Source organism: Cuculus canorus, chromosome 2 (genome assembly GCF_017976375.1).
Source record: "Cuculus canorus isolate bCucCan1 chromosome 2, bCucCan1.pri, whole genome shotgun sequence".
Taxonomy (NCBI): domain Eukaryota; kingdom Metazoa; phylum Chordata; class Aves; order Cuculiformes; family Cuculidae; genus Cuculus; species Cuculus canorus.
Window position 1 is genome coordinate 134,606,027 of NC_071402.1, and position 17,501 is coordinate 134,623,527.

Below are 17,501 nucleotides of genomic sequence, written 5' to 3' on the forward strand. Positions count from 1 at the left end.
ATCCAGGGATTTGGTTCTGTGCTTTCTCCTGGTTGCCATGCAACAGGTCAGTGCATCTCTAGCCTTTTTATTTCAAGCCTCACAGTGTGTAAGATACGTACCCAGAATCACTCACTCATACTCCTTATAATCTATCACCATTTAATCTTTTCACTCTTATTCTTCCATAATGACCCTTCTACAAAATAAATTCAGTTACCGCAGAATTATAGTGTCCCTATAAAGTAGCAAATAATCAAAGCTCTTCTATTGCCTATTCTTCCAGCACCAGGCATAGTGGCAGAGGAAATGAAGCATCACCTGCTCATCATCCTGCTCTCTCACAACACCTTAGCCTCTTAAATTTACCACAACCTTTTCAATTCCAACAAGCATAGTTCCAAGGAAGACCCATCAATGTTGAAGAGAACAAGCTGCTTGCAGCTTACTGGAGGTACTCTTAACGCATGATATTCCATCTAGAATAAGAAGGAATTTAAGTACTATATATTAACAGATCACTCTAGCAAAGCTGCTGCACATCTCCCACTAAATATCCTCCCTTCATACTGAGCTCCACAGACCTGACTCCATGCATCACCTCAAAGAGAACTAAATTTTTCAAGTGTCTTGGATTTTTCTTCAGTAATCATTACTGAGCACAGTTATAACTGCATAATGATCTCGGATTTAGTGCTGGAAGATGACCCTCAATGCTACAGCCAATACTGATTTGTATCTCCTCAGATGAGATTTGTATCTGCTCATGACTTAGCAATCATGCCCCATCTATGAAGAGCGGATGTTTTTATCAAAACAACCAATGGCACGCCTGACAACACTTTGACCTTGTAGAATACAACATTTCTAGGTACTCTTAGTCAGCTCCCTTACTATCAGCTTCTGTTTCTTCTATCTTTTACAGTTTGGCTGCAGCAAAATGCAGAGATGACAGAATCTAATCCTCAGCTGCAGGTCACATATCTAGGGAGGGGAAAAAAGGCCCTGTACTTCATGTTTCTGATATCAATTTATTTTGTATGTACTTCTTATATAATGCTCAAATTTCAATGATATGTGCTGCTATCATTGATATCACGTCTTCAAAATCTATATAAAATACCTGGTTCATCAGAACAGAACCAAAGTGACTCCCAGGAGTATACTTAATGACTTACTAAGACTTAACATAGAATTTTACTTCAAGATGTCTGCTAGTCTCTCCTAAGTAGAACAGCCTCATTTTCACCATTCTGAAAACACTGCAGATAATAGAAAACATGTACTTTCACTCCTTATGAGAGGGTAAAACTGACCCCTCTGATTTTTCTGCCTTCCTCCTGACATGACCCTAGTGGTATACGGCCAGCAAACTGGCACTTAAAGCCATTTACCCAAACATGAAAAATGCATGCTCTAGTGTCTGCTTCTTAACCCAGTTATGGTAACTGCCAGGCAGATATCAAAGAACAAGCTACGCTGATGAGATATAGGTTTTGATGTAAGACTTACCTAGATAGCATTTCTTTCTGAAAACAAAAATATGTTTTGCTTTGCAGATGATATTTGTAATATTAGGCAAAAAATATTAGATGTTGATTTAATCTCTGAAGTCAGCAAACTGAAAGATTAAGAAAAGCAGCGAAGAGCCTTGGCTGTCAGAAATATGCTGAGTATCTCACAGGTCCTCACATTTTTAAGGAAGCAAAGTCTAAGAAACAACACTACCATTCCCTCTGTATTTCCCAGGGCTTCTTCGGTACTGACAAAGCAAAATGAATGATCAGAACTAGCCTTAACCAATCATCCCTGTTGATCCACACAGATGGAAAAAGATATGCAAAGACAAAAAGGCAAGATGATAATTACAGATGTCTGACAGCATAATTTAAAGGACATATAAAGAACTGCAAAGAAATCTAATAAGAGAAAGTGCTGAGTACAAGAAGTGTATGACTTCCATTTATCTTCTCTGTAGTTAAAGTATTCCACAGGAGTGGGAAAAGCATGTTTTGGGGTTTGTTTGTGTTTCATCTTGTTTGGGGGTGGAGGGTGTTGGAGGTTTTTTGTCTTCAGAGGACTGACCTCCCTAGGGTGACTGTTGGCTAATGGATGAGAAAGACTAGAGGAACGCAGAGTGCATTCTTAACCATTGAAGCCATTTTCTATTAATTGCTTTTCTGCAAAGATTCATTGGACCAGAAGAAGCAGATGCAAGAGAGAGAACATAAGTCCCCAACTGGGCCCCTGGGTTCTAGTCTTTGTTTCAGGGTTAGTTTATATTACACACAATGACTGTTTAGTTTACGATATAATGCTGTACTTAGTATCTGGAGCCCAAGACAAGTCTTTGGTGCTGAGTGCTTGAAGCAAGGTGCTGAAGAATCCTTTCTCTTTTTCCCACATGCCCTGCCATGCCTAAAGAGCATTTTATACTTCAGACTTACATGGAGCAGCTTCAGTGGGCAAGACTGGGAGGGTGCATACTGCAGAGGACACATAGCTTGCTGATTACAGCATAGTTGAAGGCAAATATCTCTTTAGGCAAAGGCAAAATTATCTGAGACTCCTTTAGCTTAGGTGAGCCCTGTTAAAACCAGGGTGCACTAAACAAGGGAGCACACATCATAGCTGCAGTTCGGCATGGAGCGCACAGTCTGTCAGGTGGGCTCAAGAAACACGAACTAGATGAAGCAGCCTAGGAGAGACAGACAGGAGACACCCAGGCTGTTGAATCTGGGGTTCCAAAGGTGAGAACACACCCAGAAGCAGAACTCTAAGGTGAAAAGGGGGTTTTATGAGACTGCGTGTGCATTTTGAGAGCAAGACAACAATCAAACAATTGTTTTGAGGACTGCAATTTGAGCTTCCATTTCTACATCATTTTGTCAGTCTAGATTTATCTAAGTTTCTCATGCACCGTGAGAACTTCAAGTTTGGGAAATTCAGGTACGTGTCCCAGGTGGGCGTGGGCATGCTCTGCACCTTCAGCACAGCCTCTTACCAAGGTAAGGCTGGCTGCAGTCTTCCATCCCCCCGACATATGCATCTCTGAAACGCCCTGGCTTCCACAGAGAAGAAACTGGGCAAATGAGCTGACTGAGAGCAGAAGTAAACAAGTCCCCAGCCTAAATGATAGGGCAATCTCAGCTTTGGAGTGCACTGCAGGACTTCGCCAGATGCAAACCTCAGTGCCTAACTCACTACACCAGGACCTCAGCTGCAGAATTTGAGACCGGGACACCAGTTAGATGCCACCAGTTCTCTTCAAAAGAGGAGCGTAATGCTACGGATATTTTTCAGAAAATAAATCAGCTTTTACCAGTTGTACTCAAAATATGGGAACACTGGTGGCCCACAAAGCAATCAGAAATAGTTTATGACCGGTTCCCAGGCAAATCAAGCTGTAAAATGTATGGGTCTATTGGTTCCAATAGAAAGTCTTGAGGATTAAGAGGGGAATGTAGTTTAAGAAGCCTACAAATCATTGCAATATCACAAGGGAGATCTCAGAAGAATCCACAAGTAAGTGAGTCATTCAGTTAGTCCTTTAGCAAAAACAGGCATTATATGATATAAGAAAGCACAGCAGTCTTACTGGTTTATAGATATATGCAGTATTTTAAGTAAAATACCACAAAAAATGGAAGGCCACTGACCTTAATTATACTTGCACCTAATTCATCACTAGGTTTAGCGAGATCAGAAACTTTCTTGGGAAGAAGTTGTAATTAAACTTTAAAGACTTTAATTAAAAAGTTTACTGAATCAACACTGAGGAGGCATGATATTCATTTAAAGACATCAAAATCAATACTAGTATTGACTAATATCCATACTGTATTAAATTATAATTTTGTTCAAAAAGACTCATATGTTTGTATGTCAACGTGGCTGTCTATAGCTTTTTACTTCCCTGTCCTCCAATTCATTGATAAGTAAACAACAATAAAACCCAACACGTTATGTACATAAAGGCAGGACTGCTATAAAAGGAGTGGAAAACATTAATAGTAAGGTTGCAAGATCTTTTTTTTTCAGTCTTAGCCCCTTACAGAGAATATAACTTAGCATTATCTTTTGAGTTCTGTTCTCATAGTTCTAACTATATGACAAAAACAAATGAAGTTCTGTATTTTACAATTATCAGATAAAAACAGTACTGAATTTTCACAAGATGTTTTTAATATATTTGAAGAGGTCCATAAAGGCTGAGAAACTAGGCTTTCTTGTGTTTTCTTGCTATTAATCAACTTTCTGTGAAAAAGAAAATATTGTGGGAAATAATGGGACAGTTTTCCCACGGGCTCCTTCAGTACAAACAGAGAATGGCATGACTGTTTTTTTTGTCTCCAGTACAATACCCTCCTATCCCATCAGCACAATTTTTTTGTATTATTATTACTACTATGGAGCTAGTGAAAGGCAGGAATACAACATTCACAGGCTTTGCCAAGTGCAAAGATTACGTACATGAATAACTAACTGCACACTAGGGGGTATCATTTAGGTCAAATTTCTTGTTTCATTCCAAAAGGTTATAGATTTTTAAGGCTTTCATTATTTAATGCACCACACAGCTTACACCCATATGTAGATATAACATGATATTTTGTTCTGCTTTTTTTGCCAAAGTAAGGTATGCTCCCAGGCGATGAAGACTGTTACAGAGTATCAACTTCTGCCAAACTGCTATAAGCACGCAACAAAGCCCTATCATTAGTCAGAGCTAAAAAGGACAAAGAAAATTAGAATTCACTTAGGGGCAAACTGAGATGTGAAATCCTTCAGGATTATGATACCAACAACCTTCTGGTTCAGCAGCTGCTCAAAATGTAACTAGAAACAAAAAGATGAAAAAAACCCAAACGAAGTCATACAACTTAGAATAGTGTGATAAATGAAAATGCTGATTCTTTTATATTACTTAAGGAGAAGGCAGGCATGCATTATGAAGCAAGTCAGATGAGTTTAGACAGTCCCCTAATTTTGTGCTGTGAGAATCAGAGAAGAAATTCTTTTAGATAGACAGGTTCAAATGCAAGGAATTATATTAGATAGCAGTCTGTCTTTTTTTTTTTTTTCTGTGACTCTATTTTGTCAAATCTTTTAATTTCTGAAAATATAGAATTGCAATCATTTGAAATGTCTTTGCCCCAATTACCAAGTGACCTGGTAACCACTGATCCTAACAGTGGTAGCCTAATGTACAAAATACAAAACAAGGGCATGCCTTGAATAGTATGGATTTAATACCGCTGTCTATGCACTTTAAAAGCTAAGATCTGCATTAATGGATACGGAACGGAAGGGCTGAACAGTTTAAAGCAAGAGAGATCCATATTTTCCTTGCATGTGGTCTAAGAGCTATAGTGATTAACTTTCAATACTAACATAGCATAGTTTGGGGTTTATATTTTTCTGTCAAATTCAGCCTGAAAATATTAGGATAAAGCATTAAAAAAGGCTTGGAAATATAAATATAAATAGATAAACAATATATTCTCCATTTAACTTATTCATATTTAATCATACTAGGCAGTTTTGTATCTTTGCATTATTACACTCCCTGTTGTTTGAACACAAAACACACTGCATCTTTCTGCTGGATTGAAGAAAAATGAGTAACTGAGGACCAGGATTTGGAATAATTTGTACCACACTGTAGACAGAGGGAGAATAGAACAAGGCACTAAAACCAGTCCTATCACAGACAGAGAAGACAAAAGGGAAGGGAAGACCATTGAGGAGGGAACATAGTGTCAGACTAGCATTAAGGAAGAGACAAAAGGAGAAGCCTTAGACTGCAACAGCAAGAAAAGGAAATGTGAGGAAAAGAAGATAACACTGGAAACAAAAAGCTATGTTCTTAAAAGATTCCTTCTGTAAGTGTTTTCTGCTGAGTGGCAGTAAATGAGCCCTCTTCCTCTGTCAAATTACTGATTAATTATTCTAGAGCCAAGCAGGGACAGTCATCCAACACCTGGGGAATACACAGGGTAGAGCTGCACTGGTCCAGAAAGGCTTCAGGGAGGTTTGTTCCTCAGGATGACGTAATGTGTTTGTCCAGGTCAGGCAAGCTGATCCACATGCATGGGAGCAGTCTTAAATATGAAAATTAGGATAACGTGTACTTTTACTGTAGGACTGCCAGCCAAGAATCACAAGTCATCTGAGCAGTGACTGTTCATCAGGTATCTGCACACAGGTCAAAAAGGACCTCATCTAAAGTCTGTTAAGTCAATGCAAAGACTCCCATTCACTTCAATAGGTTTTGGAGTTGTCCCATGGCTTTCAGGAAATGTACATAGCTGACTCCTGCCACCACTCTAGAAGCTAGATTCACCGCCTGAGAAGTCACAGAGAAACTCCTATTACCATCAGCAGTGACAGGCCTGAGTCCTTTACCCTTAAAACTTCAGCATGGAGTTAATGTGCTGCCCACAAAACACTTCCAGAACTGCCATTCCTGCTCTGTGCCCTCTGCTGATGTAGCACACTCCCAAACACTCACCAGAACACTTTTGCTTCTAAAAGGATAACAAAAAGTGCTGAAGAAGCACAGTATATTAAAAAAAAAAAAAAAAAAAAAAAGAAGAAAAAAGAGTGGCTATAGTTTTAAGCTCAGGAGGAGACAGGACATCTCAAAAATGGTCATGGGTGCCTTGTCTCTACAAGATCTACTGGCTCCCACATCAGTTTGCCTCACGGCTTCCTGCAGCTCCTGCCATCTGCCTGGAAGTAGCCATTTCCCAGAAAAGCTGGCAAAATGATGCCACCTAAAATGAACAATATAGGGGCAGGAAGCTCATGTATACTGTATACTGCTTTATTATACATGCTTGCAGATGGCCAAGTGAACAACAGCTCCCAATGTCATGTCTGACTAAAAAGAGCTAGCAAGGTTTTAGATGGGTAATTACCAAGTAGCAAAAGGGACATATTGTGTCTATCTGAGATATAGACAGAGTCAGGGTCTTAGGCTGCCACCGCACCTTTTTAGACACTTTTTTCCCAGATTTTTCAAATTCTCTGTTTTGGTTTTTTTTTTAAGCAGCATCATTCCTGCATTACCATTTCTGCCTGCTTATATAGGTCAGCTGGGCAGAAGACCATTCAATTCTTCATCTGGAAAGCAGGCCCCTTATGGGGGACACATAAATGTGTAGTCACCTGTATAACATGTTGCTCAGATGAACTAAAATAAGCTGCACTGGCAAAAGCACAGTTTTAATACAAGATGCATCTGTACTAAGGGCACTTTGCCAGCATATTCTGCCAGTAATCCTGCTGGAAAATGTCCCTTTTACACACAGATGACATCTACAGTCTTTACAGTTTATTTAAGGTTTTTAAAATGAAAATAGGAAAATATCAGATGAATATTGCACCGAGGTCATGATGTTTGACTATGGTTGCAGAAAGCCTGAAACTGTACTTTTCCAGATATGAATTTTCCCATGCACCTCAGCTGGGATGTCAGTGTCAGCATCTCCTAACTTCTATGAAAACTAAAGCCCATGGAAGGCCAGGGAGGATCTTTCTGTTAGCAAAACAGTTAACCACTTCCAAGTAGCAGCCCTTTTTGAAACTAGGCATCAGGGACACTGAAAGATTCCTAATCACTGCCTCTGTTGTTGGTCAAACTAAGGGGAGCATTTGAGGCACAGCACTAGTTAATAAGCTCAAGGAGTCGGCAGAGAGAGAAGAAGTCTGTGAGAAGAAGTCAAGTTCAAGGAGCTGAAAGATCTCACATGATTACCTGAATCATTAAAAGGAGCTGGTGAAACCTTGAGAACAGCAATGTCTTTCTATACCTATATGCTTTTCTATTTTGCTCCCTTATCTTTTTCCCTCCCAGCCCATTTCGCCTCATTGTCCAGTACCCTGCAGTAGTGAGACCTCTACCACAAACCATTGCATCCAGCTCTACCTAACATTCCCTCTCTTCTTGCAGATGACAGCAAGGAATGATTCTTGAGGCATGTCTTACAAATGAAAGGGGGACCAAGAGACTTGCTCTGTTAATTTATTTGAAAATAGAGCAGATAAGCTCTTACTGTATCATTTAAAGTACCTATACTAAAGACAGCTGCTAAAGCACCTGCTATGAGAGATGATGTTACAGGAACCAGGAGTCTGAAGCTGGAAAAACACAAACTGGAAAACAAACAAATGCATTTCAATAATAAAACAGAAGCTACCAAAAGGCATCACAAATGAGGGTAGCATACTGCCCTTCCTTCTATAGAAAGAGCTGGAAGGTCAGCTGGTCAGCTTCTTAATTTAAGTTCTGCAGGGCACACAAGAGTATTTGCATGACTGTTCTGAGCAGCCAGATTCTCAATAATCACTGAATGTGTAGGGTGTGGTTACCTCTGCTCCTTCAAAGAATCCTCTTTTGAACTGTGCATAAGGTGGTACTGCAGTTAGTGCATTTTTAGGGTAGGGTAATTTGAAGCAAAGGTGCTTAGAGCTAGGAGAAATCTAGCTATTCCAACTCTAAACAACCTCTTGGATCTCCATATACCTGGCCCTCGGATATCTTTCACATATCAAGGAAGAGGATAGCAGGTCCCACTTCTCAAAATAGTCTGTGCACAGAGAAGAAGGTGCAGAAGGGGCAACACATTTTGTATTTTCATAGCCTATAAATGGCTATGAAATGTTTGGAAAAACAAAATAAAGCAGAGGATGATTATCAGTGAGCACTTCCAAGGGCCAAGACCTGGGTATAGCCCCAAGGTTTGTGCTGAAGAAACCCATTCTTGCTGAGAAATGCTACAGAGAAATTATAGAAGGAATTTTATCCACCTTCACTGGGTGGAGACTATTACTAGAGATGTTGTCTCAAATGGAAAGAAAGTAAAAAGCAGGGCTGGAAAAAATATCAGAAAGGAAACCATAACTTCTTCCCATTAACTTAGCAAGAACAAATGAGGCACTTCAACAAAGCACATTAGTGGTAACAACAATGAAATTCCTTGGTGGCTCTGATGATATCATCTATCAGGAGACAGATCTATCAGAAAATAGATGGTCGTGGGATTTTTATTTCCATGCTGAAACAGGTTTTTCAGGACTGTACTTCATTATATTTAGAGCCATTTCAGAGGTAATTTAATGTCCTCACACAGAAGTGAAGAGCTGACAAAACCGCGTATGTCTGCAAAAATTACCAGGTGCAAGTGCCAAAGCCACGTGCCAACTTCGTGTCAGGTCCTTCCATTTCATCCCCCCTATAATAGCAAGTCTGACTGCTTGATCTAGTTGAGAACCCTTATTTCATATGTATTTATAGTTTAAATTTGCACTTTCTGTCAATGCCAATATTGATGGAAAAAACATCCTCTGTTCCACTCAGTGAAACAGGGGCTTTGTCTAGGAAGTATCTGGGGGCCTTCTGCTCTTTGCTGACCCAGGGGATTCCCTGGGTAAGTGACTGCAATAACATCCTTCTGAAAATGCATTTCAATGGACTATCAGGGGGAAAAAGCCTCTCATTGATTCCCTCCTTCTCTCACCCTTTTAGGGACCTACTTTAGGAACAGGAAAAAACTCTTAATTCTCCATCTGCTGTCGCCGTGGACTCGAGTAAACCCGCTATCGCTCACGCTGTGCAAAGAATTAAACATGGAAAACTTTCTTTGCCCTCGCCTTCGCTTTAACCCTCTCGGCGCCGCGACTCAACCCGGGGAGCCTGCGGCAGCCCCTCCCGGCGACCGGGACGGCGAAGGGGCCCGGGAGGAGCCGCGCGGAGCGGCGCCGGTGCCCCCGCAGCCCCCCTGCCCGGAGACGAGCCGCCAGGGCGGAAAAACCCGGGTCCCGGCCGGGCTCCGGGCGCCGCCGCTGCGCATCCCGGGGCGCCCCCCGCACGGCCCCGAGCGCAGCTCCGGTCCGGCCCCGCCCGCCTCACCTCCGCCGGGGCCCAGGCGACGATGCGGAGCGGCTCCGGGCGCCGAGGAGCCCCGCCGAGCCGCTGCTGCAGCCGCGCCGCCGGCTGAATGTGCTGTCTCACGCTGGGCAGGCTCCTCCCGAGAGATGCTGCTGCCGCTGCCGCCGCTGCCGGTGTGCCGCTGCCGCCGCCTTCCTCCCTCTCCTCCTCCTCTCCCTCCGCCCGGCAGCGCCTGTCGGGGGGCGGTCCCGCTGTCCCCCCTCGCTGTCCCCCCCCGGTGTCGCTCCCGCACTGTCGCAGGCTCCCGCCCCCCCGCTGCGGCAGCCGGGCTGTCGGCCCCGCGGCGGCTTCGGCATCCCCCGCGCAGCGCCTATCTGCCACCCACCCGCGCCTCCGCAGAGCGCTGCCACCACCCCCGCGGCAGCAGCCGTCAGCCCCGCAATGGCTTAGCCATAGCTCTCAAAGCTGCCGGCGTCCCCTACGCACACCAGCCCTGCCATCACCCTCACTGCAACCTCACCATCGCCCCCACTGCAGCTTCACCATCAGCCCCACGGCAGCCTGGCCGTCAGCCCCCATGGTTGCTTCGCCATCGCCCCCACTGCAGCTTCACCATCGGCCCCATGGCAACCTGCTCATCAGCCCCCATGGTAGCTTCACCATAACCCCCACGGTAGCTTCACCATCGCCCCCACTGCAGCTTCACCATCAGCCCCATGGCAACCTGCTCATCAGCCCCCATGGTAGCTTCACCATCGCTCCCACTGCATCTTCATCATCATCCCCACTGCAACCTGCTCATCAGCCCCCATGGTAGCTTCACCATCGCCCCCACTGCAGCTTCACCATCAGCCCCATGGCAACCTGCTCATCAGCCCCACAACAGCTTCACCATCACCCGCACAACAGCCTAGCTGTCACCCACATGCACCCCAACAGAATCCTTGCCACCACCCCTATGGCAGCAGCCATCAGCCCCATAATGAGCTATCACCCTCAAAGTTGCCTAGATTTCACACACACCAGCCTTACCATCACCCCCACTACAACCTCACCATTGCCCCCACTGCAGCTACACCATCAGCCCCACGGCAGCCTGTCACCCACCAGCGCCTCCGCAGAATCCTTGCCACCAGAGAATCCTCGCCACCACCCCCATGGCAGCAGCCGTCAGCCCCACAGTGGCTTAGCCGTCACTCTCAAAGTTGCCTAGATTTCCCACACACACCAGCCTTACCATCACCCCCACTGCAACCTCACCATTGCCCCCACTGCAGTTTCACTATCACCCCCACAGCAGCTCCACCACCGCCACCACGGCAGCTTCACTGTCAGCCCCACGGCGGCCTGGGCAACTGTCGTGAGGGCAGCATGCTCTTTCTGAAGCGCTGTTGGTAGCAGTCTCTTTTCTGAGCAATAATATAGGACATGGATCTGTTAGAGCGAGTCCAGAAGAGGCCACAAAGATGATCCAAGAGCTGGAGCACCTCCCATACAAGGACAGGCTGAGAGAGTTGGGATTGTTCAGCCTGGAGAAGAGAAGGCTCCAGGGAGACCTAGTAGCAGCCTTCCAGTACTTAAAGGGGGCCTACAGGAAAGATGGGGAGGGACTCTTTATCAGGGAGTGGAGGGGTAGGACAAGGTGTAATGGTTTTAGGATGAAAAAGGTGAGATTTAGATGAGACATTAAGAAGATTTTTTTTTAATTTTTTTTTTTTTCTTGTGAAGGTGGTGAGGCACTGGAACTGGTTGCTCAGGGAAGTCGTGGATGCCCCATCCCTGAAGGTGTTCAAGGCCAGGTTGGATGGAGCTTTGAGCAACTTGATCCAGTGAAAGGTGTCCCTGCCTGTGGCAGGTAAGTTGGAACCAGATGATCTTTAACGTCCGTTCAAACCCAAATCATTTCATGATTCCATTCCAAGAACATCGAGAGCTCCAGAGAAGGTGAACAATACCCAGCTTTCATGGTTAGACAAGGGAAAGTTTGCCCAAACACAGAGGTTTTGTTTTGTACCTGTTTCCTCACACTACTCCAGTGGGGCCAGGTACCAGAGAGGAAGTCCAGACCCCTTCTAGCAGCACAGGTGCCCCTCTCCCCACATCAACACGCCCATCTCCCGAGGAAAAGCAGCCAAGCAGAGCTACTGGAGATTGTCCATGTTCCTGTAGATAACATCCATCTCGGGCGTAGATATCAGCAGTCAGCATGATATACCGGACATACGACTCACTGTGCTCCAGCCCTTCCAGCCCAGAAGGAAAGGCATCCTTCTGAAACGTGCCCCTGGAGCCATGTTTGGTTTGGTGGGAAACACTAACCCCAGCCTCTGTCATTCCACATCCAGGGCCTCTCCTAGGAAGAGTGCATTATACCCAGACCACTGAAAAATCATCAAAGGCTCACATCACCTCCTGTTTCTGCCAGATCTAGCTGGACCACACCTGGCCAGGAGACAAAGGGAAGAACAACAATGGCATGCATTGCAGATGAGGTCACAATGATAAAATAATGGTTACTCAATTTAATTGGAGTTGAAGCAAAAAAGATTCATATCTTCCTCTCCTGTAAGTGTCCTTAAAGAGCAACACCTTTTGCTTGTGCAAGCTGGGGCACGTGGGAAACATCCCTTGCCTTTAACTGCAGAATTTGGGAAATTTCAAGTTTGGGTATCTCAGTTGGACAGCTCTGTATTAAAGCAAAGCCCTTGCAAAACAGATACCAAAAAATCCCTGTAAACTCAGCTGGTTAAATTAAACTGTTCCTGCCTGGTTTCTAGGAGGGCTTTGGCGTTATTTAGTACTCCTGAATCAACAAATCAGACTGGTTCTCCATGATGCCTGATGAGGTTCTACTATTGTTAACACGCTATCATGTAGACAGAGCCGTGACACCATGGTATCGTAAGATGCAATGTGGTATAATATACTGTACTGTACCATCACATTTTATGATGATATCAGGCATTTTTTGAACACAAAGGAGCAGTGTCTCTGTCCTCTGGTTTGTTGACTATGCAGGGCAAACTCCTCCAATTTCATAGCACTTTCTGAACTATTTCACATTAAAAATAACTTCACTTAAGTACTATTTATATGTTGTAAATAGGTGCTTGATGCTTGCTAAGTGCTACATTTTTTGTTAGAAAAATAGTGGCACTTCAAGTTCTTCTAATAACCTACATAGGATTTTATTTAAAAAACACCGTAACCCCCATGTCTAATGGGACCCACTTTTGATATTTGTTGTATTCACAGCATTTTCCAGAGTTAATCCCCTCTTTTTGAAGTATAAAAATGAAGCATCAAAATGGAAATGTCAGTGAAAAATAACAAAAATCCCTCACAAATTGTAATGACAGATCTGGTCAAACTTTTATTGCATAATGGGGAATGTTGTACAGAGAGTTTGGATAGAACATCAGTGGACAGGGTAGTATAACAAATACACTATTTCTCCACAAAATCATGTATTGTAAGGAGATTTCAGGGGAAACAAGCCTAGCTCTGTATTCTTAAAAGGTGATCCTATAACCAGCAGACTTTGAGGCCATGAGAACAATAGACAACCAGCCAGCTAAGGAGTGCTCTGAGGGAATAACTCATTTCCCTACAAGTGATGCTCTGTTCTCTTTGACCTCATTCTCGTCATTGTCTTCTCTCATCTTCCATGGCAAAAGCTCTTACCATTTTAGTGGATTTCTTGTTCTAGGGATGTAAATTGTATTATCACTGATTTTACATGTCAGGGATAAAATCTTCATATTCCAAGAAGATACGGTTATATCCATTTTAACAAAAGGATCGTTATGATGATCTTTAATAGCTTTAATGCTTTTTAATAGCATTTAATGAAAAATATTCAGTTATTTCAGTGTAGCCCAGGATGTGTATGTATTTTACATTTTCCCATTAAGCACAAATCCACAATATTAACTAACTCGTTGCATTGTGCCAGTAGGCATTTATCTGATTATGTATCTGACTTAATTACCAGACAAGTGTGCAGTGGGGCAGAGTTAAGATTATTTTCAAAAACTTCAAAGTTCTCACTCTATGAGTTCAGGAAGTAGTTAGTTTAGCCTCAAATTGCTTTATTAGATCAACAGAGGGCAAAGCAGTTAGTGATCATGCACATCGGACAAGCTGCCTTCTCTCCAGCAGAGGTCAGTTGTACATGGACAAGCAGCAACCACGCTGTCATCTAGAGAGAAATCAAACATTAAGGGGGGATTTGGGGCAGCCCATGGATTCAGTGGAAAGGTATCGATAAATATCACAAAACCTCAATGTTTGCCCATCTCCCCTCTTCTATGTTACAGACACACATGTAAAATTAGTAAGTGAAATATGTTGTTGATTACTAGATGTGAAAAGTTCAAGGGAAAACAATTTGACATAATTTCTTTTTGAAGTTACTTTATATAGAGTTGTTCATATGTTAGTTTTTAATGAAGATTGGCATAAGTTGCTCTGACAAACCAATAACCATTTATAATGCACCATGAGACAAATAATTAGTAGTGCATTGCATTTCCGTGCCTTAGGCACCAGCAACTTCTGCTCCACAAAGGGCAGTAACAAATAAGCAAACCAACTTGGAAGTTTGTGCCACTGGAAGATTAAAAATTAATTTCATAGCAGACATTTCTAAGGCTTAATGGAAATGGCAGTGCTTTTTAGACACTTTTCGTGATAGGCTTCCATTGGACTCTGCAAATGACATCTGTTACAAAATGCCTTCCAGCTTTTCAAAGGCAATGATTTAAATAAAGGATCAAAAGGCAAAATAAAAAAAGGAAAGCAAGATTTAGAAAAAGTGTAGAATATCACTTCTGAAGTCAGGCTTATTATTGCAGTAAAGTCACTATAGGGCACTATTTCTCATGGCTTTGGAAATCTTTTCTTCACAAATGAAACAGATAGCCTCGGAAGAAATACATAAGTGATTCACATGGTATGAAAAAGTTAAGCAGAAAGTGTTGGGGAGCTTTTCTTACTGTTCACTAAAACCAGCTAGTTTTCCAGGCAGATTACTGAGCTGCAATTTCTGCAAACCTGAATAACCTCAATAGGTGCAAGAATATAAATAAAGACCTTAAATATGTCTGGTACACAGTCACCAATAGTTCCTCTGACAATTGTTTTGCTGTTGGTAGATCTCCGGTTCAAAGATCTTTGCACAAACACATGTACAAAATGAAAAAAAAGCCTTTTTTCTTGCTTTGTTTCGCACTTTCCTACAACATTGTCATCAAATGCATTAGTTAGAAGTCCAGGAAATAACAGTTTCAGCAAACTTCCACGGGACCACGGGTAGGTAGCTGAGGGATTTAAAAGATATGAGGTACTGTTTTAAGGATTTGCAAATCAGCCCTGTTGCAGTTGCCTACACTATAACTGGAGTGGCCAGGGAAGGAGCAGCAACACACACAAAAACAATGAGCCTGTGCCTGTACCTCTTTTTATTTAACGAATTATGAAAAATGGCTATGATCATCTTTAAAATAGTTCCCTTCTGAGTTGGACACACAGCTGCATACAATGCTGCCAATGTTCAAAGTGATTGCGCAGTCATTTTCTGAAAGGCTGTTGAGGATCTCAGTTGTATTTGCTTTCACATCTTCTACCGACGAAAACTGGATTCCTTTGAGCACCAACTTGATCTTTGGGAAGAGAGAGCCAGGTGTGGTGAACAGGGTGGATCCTCAAGCACGGTGACTTTGTTAGCTAAAAACTGCTTCACAGACAAAATGTTGTGGGCTGGCAGACACTGACATTTTCCAACCAAGAGTAAGAAAATATCTGTATTTGAACATGCATCCACTCACACTGAGTAAAGGGATGAAGTTGAGTTTTGTCTCACTGTGACAGGTTAGGACATCTTCTATAACCATCTCATTGTCTCTCCCCTCCCACTTTTGGTTCCCAAGCTACAGGGTTAGTCTTTTGTGTCAGATCTCGTATTTTATTTTTACTGCTATCCAAGTAACAGAAAAGGAAATGAAGGAAAGCCAAGAACACACTGGCACTTGCAAGAGAGGAAAACAAGTCCATACTCAAACAGAGCAGTATTTGACACATCCATTTGGAACTAGTGCCATTTTTTTCCAGGCCCACTTCTCCAGCCTGTCCAGGTCCCTCTGGATGACATCCTGTCCTTCTGGCATGACAACTGCACCACTCAGCTTGGTGTCATCTGCAAACATGTTGAGGGTGCTCTCAATCTTGCTGTCTATATGGTTGATGAAAGTATTAAACAGCGCTGGTCCCAGTACAGACCCCTTGAGGGACACCAGTTGTCACAGATCTCCATATGGACAAAGTTCTCCTAATTTTTTGGGTCTGTGGAGAAACAAAGTTGAAGGAACTATAATGTATGACTTGTTACCCCATAGAGGAACCCTAGTTTGAGTCAAGAGAAAGAGGAATGGCAGTGTGCCCTTCTTTCCATCCTACTTACAAAAATAAAAAATCTAACTGCATTCATAATGTTAACGGTACATGATTGATGTACACTCCGTATTTGCTATTTATATAAGGCTATAAATTCTTCAGTCAATCTACCTATATAGTAGTTAGTAGATTAATGTGTCAACTGTGATTGAAAAAGCTTGGTGAATGGTAGTATAAATGTAAAGTGATAATAATAATCACCAACTAAAATAGCAATTAACGGGAGGTTGGAGCTACATTTCTACAAATTGATCAAACTTCAGCAGAGCAGCATTAAGCACTGCAATTGTGGGTTCCACTGGGTTCTTAAGGCAGAATTCATCCTAAGGAACCCTAGTTTTTCCATAAAAGATTACCGTCACTGTCCAAGAAATTGTCTTTTTCATGTTTTCCTAAAACTCAGTAGTACTGTACATCTGAAATAGCAATCATCAACATGACTTCATGTCCGAGACTCTTCCTGTTAAAACACATCATTACCTATGCTTCTGGCTTTGCACTTGTAACTGAGGTACAGAATTGGCATGCAAGAAAGAAAGCCTGTGGTAATTTTGTTACTGCCTTTGTAAACATCAGGTGCTTGACATGTAATGCCATAGGTTCCTTTTATTTGTGGTCAGTGTACTGGGAAGGGCTTGGGAACAGCAGCAAAGCAGCTACCTTGGGAAGGAACTGGAAGGTTCTGGGAGACACATCCCCAAGTTTCCTGACAGTGATCTGTAGAGGACTCTCTGTAAAGACAATCATCTTTGCTGGCCTCTCCATTATGCCTTAACCATGAATTGAATGAAAATAGCGTAAAAATAATAGCTGATTGTGGCTTTAATATCCCGTCTACAGAGATAACAATGATAAGTGCTAATCCTGTTAGTGATCTGGATGTCTTTAGAAGTGTCTATCAATGTATTGGTGCACAACAAAAGTTTCCAAGCAACATGCTGTAGTCTTAACCAAATCACTTACCAGGAGCCTAAGACATCCTGCCCTGGTGAGGCTTCCATTCTTTAACCATGCTCTTCTTGTACATACCTCATTGCTTGCTGACAAATAGGCCTATATTTTTTGTGCTCTCTCCCCCATTTTTCCTAACTTGAAGCCTCCATATGAGGATAAGCAGCCATGCTTGCCTGGAGGCCTGGATGACACTCACAGAAGGAAGATGAAAGCAGCAGCA

At 42.8% G+C, this 17,501-nt stretch overlaps 1 protein-coding gene across 6 annotated transcripts in view; it reads right to left on the reverse strand.

Annotated features, from left to right (window-relative positions):
* The window catches only part of DYNC1I1 (dynein cytoplasmic 1 intermediate chain 1), a 187,495-nt gene extending 177,390 nt beyond the window's left edge, over window positions 1-10,105 (reverse strand). For all 6 annotated transcript variants that reach the window (XM_054058344.1, XM_054058348.1, XM_054058345.1 and 3 more), the window contains exon 1: window positions 9,896-10,105. The gene's annotated coding sequence lies outside the window, so the exon portion shown is untranslated. The remainder of the gene's footprint in view (window positions 1-9,895) is intronic.
* Window positions 10,106-17,501: the final 7,396 nt, after the last annotated feature.